The following is a 5110-nucleotide window of genomic DNA, read 5'->3' as shown; positions in this document are numbered from 1 at the left end:
AAATTACATATGGGGTTTCATTTATGGGTTGCATTACATTTCATATGTATTTGCAGTATTATATATATTGGCCAGGTCTGATCTAGAGAATCTGCCAACTGTTTTCTGTACATTCTGGAAGAAAAGGCCCGCTTGGGGCAGAACTTTCTTGTCCTTGAAAAGGTCTCTGAATTGGCCTTCTTAGTGGGGCCCCTGTACTGTAATTAGATACTTTTTTTTTAATTTCAGCATATTATGGGGGTACAGATGATTAGGTTACGTATGCTGCCCTGGGCCCCCCCGCCCCAAGTCTGAGCTTACTTTTAAATGCAGACCTGCTTCTCTTCCTGGTGTAGTGCTCTGGGAAAGAGTTGGATCTATTTACATTAAGAGTTCAGAGACCTTTGACCTTCTCCCTAAAATTTAAAATTAAGAGGAGATGTGAATGAAGTGAAGTGGTTCTCCCAAGTGTAGCTCGGGGAAGGGCATGAAGGTGACTGAAATGAAATTATTTTGATCAAAGTGGAGATCTGCTATGGGTGATCCATTCTCAACCCAGAATGAAAGGGCTCAGAAGCAAAGCTGGTGTTTAGCATGGAGTGTGGATAACACTTAGAGTCCTCCAGACTTCCCTGTTTTGGCACAGTGATTATGTTTTGGGAAGTAATGTCTGAGTGTAGGAGTAACTGTTAAAAATCAAACAAGGTGACCCCATAGGCAACGAAAACAAAAATAGACAAGTAGGACTGTATCAAATTGAAAAGCTTCTGCACAGCAAAGGAAACAATCAACAGAGTGAAAAGGCAACCTATGAAATGGGAAAGAATATTTGCAAATTATTTATCTGATAAGGGGTTAATATCCAAAAAATATAAGGAACTCCACAACTCAATACCAAAAAAACAAATAACCTGACTGAAATATTGGTAAAGAACCTGAATTGACATTTCTTAAATGAAAACATACAAGTGGTCTACAGGTGTATAAAAAAATGCTCGTTACTAGTCATTAGGGAAATGCAAATCAAAACTACAATGTGATATCAGCTCTACCTGTTAGGATGATTATTACTAAAAATAATCACATGTGTTGGTGAGGATGTGGAGAAATAGAAACACTTGCATGCTGTTGGAGGGAATGTAAAATGGTGCATCCACTATGGAAAACAGCACAGAGGTTCTTCAAAAAATTAAAAATAGAACTACCATATGATCTAGCAATCCCATTACTAGGTTTTTATCTAAAAGAATCAGGATCTTGAAGAGATGTCAGCTCTCTCATGTTTATTGCAGCTCTATTTACAATATCCAAGATGTGGAAACAACCTAAATGTCCACTGATGTGTGAGTGGACAAGGAAGATGTAGTATATACATGCAATGGAATATTGTTCAGCCTTAAAAAAGAAGAAAATCCTGCCATAGACAACGACATGGATGAACCTTGAGCACATCATGTCAAGTGAAAGCCAGTCACAGAAAGACAATAGTGCAGGATCCCACTTATACGAGGCATCTACAACAGTCAACTCACGGAGGCAGAGAGTAGAATGGTGATTGCCAGGGGCTGGGGAAAAGGGGAAATGGGATTGGTGTTCAGCAGGTACAAAGTTTCAGTTATGAAAGACGAATAGGTTCTAGGGATCTGTACAACATTGTGCCTCTAGTTAACAATACTGTATTGTACGCTTAAAATTTTGTTAAGAGGGTAGATCTCATGTTAAGTGTTCTCACTACCGTAAAGAAGTAAAACCAGGTGTAGGTACTGTGTGTAGGGCACCGTGCAGCCCAGGTAGGTGCCTGGACAGGTGCTGGCACTCCAGGGGCAGGCGGTGAGGCCATGAAGACGGAGAAGTACCCTGCACGCCTCCTCCAGGCCCTCATCCCAGTCTCCCACAAGAACATATCTGTGTGAAAGTAAGTCATACCTGTTACATACTTAATGTAGTCATGAGACTGAAAATAGGTGTAGCTGCCTTCCTAAAAGCAGCAGAAAAATAGCTGCAAAAATTGCTAAAGCCTCTTTAAGAAAAGGTGATTTTCTAATCCTGTTCCACAGGATCATAGTCATCACTGCGCATGTGCCTGTGGGGGAGGAAGGCGTGGGTTGGAGGAGTAATTTATCTACTTGCTAAAGCAGCAGAAATAGTTCTGATTCTGGATAAAATTATAAATTGGGCACAAAAAATTGTTTTGTTTTGTTTTGGGGCCCTCTCACTTTCCCTCTTTTTAGTTGTGAGGTACTTTCTCCTTCTAAACATCATCCCCTCGCTTGTTCTCTTCTCCCTAGAGAATTTTTTCATTCATTCATTCATTCATGCAACAGACACTTATTGTGTAACTTCTACACCGCATAGCAAATACAAAAATAAATAAGATAGAGTCCTTAACTCTCAAGGAGGGTGTAAAAAAGTGAGAAGATTATGAGAGCAAGCAAAAAAATCATAAGACAAATCTTTGTCAAAGGAATTCCATCCTTGGGTGATTAAAGATCGCCAATATTCTAGATGAAAACTGAGGTTGGTAATTAACTTCACCACAGAGGCATTCAATACACCAGATGGTAAAAGCCAAGGCTGTTACTCAACTCTGGAGTATTTGCACTAGTAGACTCTGAAAAGTAAGGAGAAAAAATAATATGTAGTGAATTCCTATTGTCTCCCCGATTTCACATACATCATCCCCATTTAACAGATGTGGAGATAGAGGGTCACAAAAGAACTGACATGACAAAGGTGCATAGTAACAGAAGAGCTGGGATTTGAACTCAGGTCTGCCATTAACTGAGTCCAAGCTCTTTCTGCTTCACTACACTGCGTATACAGCCTTACCTCAGGTCCTGTAACAGGTGCAGGGGCAATGTTTTTGGACAGCATCCATTTGGTCACCAAGACAGCCAAATGCATTTAAGGCTGGCCATGGGTAGTGACAGCTCCACACTATCAGGTCCTTCTCCACTAAGAAAGCAAACTAGAGGACCAGCGTGTGGAGGGGACAGGTGTAGGGGGTGTGGCTTCTGACAGACTTTGTCATTCAAAAAGTGCTGCAGAGAGCAAGGTAGATCCGGTGACTTTCATTACTTTCTCTGCCAAGTCATCAAACCTCGGTTCCCGTCAGCTCCCACACGGTTTACCAGAAGGTCTTTCTAAAGCTTTCAGGGCAGCTGACACGCTTTGTGTTTATTTTGCACCCCCTTTTGTGCCTAACATAATAATGTTCACATAATAGTTCTGTAAGAGATTAATAAGTGAACTTCATTTTGACAACAGGCAGGAATTATTTGAACATCAAAAATTAAAACTTCTTCAAAAATCTTTTGGCAAAATCTGGACACTCTGTCTCTATTCTGTAGTCTTCTAGAATGTCCTTTGCTATACTAAAGAACTGAAAATTATTATTCATGACTAAGTTGGGTTTTCTCATGAATAAGGCCTGACTCTTCAACTCCACTCTAAATGTACTGTTGACGCTGACAGGAAGGGTTGTTGTGATAACAAGGAAATACATGATTCACAGGAAAACCTCCCTTAATCCCTCACCTACCAACACTTCCATGGTCATGTGTTTTGAGATGTTTGAAAATTAGGGGAGTTTCCAGGATTGTTTTGATTCCTTTTCCCTGAATCTTCCTCCTATCTAGACTCTCCTCCCTATAAATGTCATGTTTTCCACATATTTGAAAATAAAACCAAACAAAAACTACAAAGGACGACGCGTCGTCACAAAACCAGAAAGTCTTAACTAGGCCACAGTTAGGATTTTAAAATCAAACATATGTGCATACTCAATCTACATAACATTTCCTTTATATCCTTTGGCACTTCACAACTCCAGACCGACAGCGTAAATTCCAAAACCTGCTTTTTGGCAAGCAGACACCAAACATATATTTTCTAGTGCTTAGAGGAAAAATAAGAGATGATATTTTTCTTTTCTTTGCTCAGAGTTGCTGGGGCCATTCTTTTTTACCCCTGCTCTGGTTCCTGGGTCTGGGCCAGGCTTCTAGCTCAGGTGTCACCCTGGCCTGGCCAGGACCTTTGGCTACCACCACGGTGTTGCCCATTTATGGGCTGTGAGGGTAGTGGTGAGTGTGATTGCTGAATGTGATTCAAACCCTCTTTCCCAAAATACTGTTCTCCCTTCCTGTCTGTTCCAAAACCTGAGCCATTTGATTCCTGGTTAGTGATGGTACACGTGAGGACAGAAGGCTTCCATGGGAGACAGGTCAGGTCTTTGTTAGCATACATTATTTTATCAGGCCAGTTGACTGGCAAGTTGGTACATACAGAAAGCCATATCCTGAGGTGTAAAGATATAAAGGACAGTAACGAAAGCAATAACAAACTTCAGGTGACTTCAGGCACCTCAAGTTCAATCAAGGAAAAGGAAGGCAGCCAGAGGAAGGGAGAGATGTCTAGAGGTGAGAGAATGAAGCCTACAGCTTTGCCTTAGCCTGGCCTCTTCCATGTGTGGTATCAACACTCTGTAAATGGAGAAGAGAAAAGTTAGAAAGAAGAAATAAAAAATTAGAAATGATAAAGCAGTGTCAAAAACAATTTGACTCAAGAAATTGTAGGACAATGTAATCCGTCTTGACTTACAATAAATATCCATAAACAGATACTGCCTTTAGTAATGTCACTCACCTGTTTAATCATTCTCAGGTATCATGTCTCCTTAGAAGCTGGCAAGCCTCAGAGTGAGGCAAAATAACTATTAGTAATGTTTTATTAATATAGTCCACACATTTATGGTCAATTGATTTTGACAAAGGGAACAAGAAATCACAATGGGGAAAGGACCATATCTTCAATAAATGGTGTTGGAATAACTGGTTATCCACATGAAGAAAAATGAAATTTGACCCTTATCTCATACCACATATAAAAATCAACTCAAAATGGATTAAAGACCTAAGTGTAAGACCTGAAACTGTAAAACTACTAGAAGAAAATATAGGGGGAAAACTCCATGACTTTTGTCTGGACAATGATTTTTTTGGATATGAACCCAAATTATAGGCAATAAAAGCAAAAATAGACAAACGGGATTACATGAAACTACAAAGCTTCTGCACAGCCAAGGAAACAATCAACAGAGTGAAGAGACAACCTACAGAATGGGAGAAAATAT

This window comes from Propithecus coquereli, unplaced genomic scaffold (assembly GCF_000956105.1).
Source record: "Propithecus coquereli isolate 6110/MARCELLA unplaced genomic scaffold, Pcoq_1.0 Scaffold25, whole genome shotgun sequence".
NCBI classification, from domain to species: Eukaryota; Metazoa; Chordata; class Mammalia; order Primates; family Indriidae; genus Propithecus; species Propithecus coquereli.
This window is presented reverse-complemented; position numbering follows the sequence as displayed.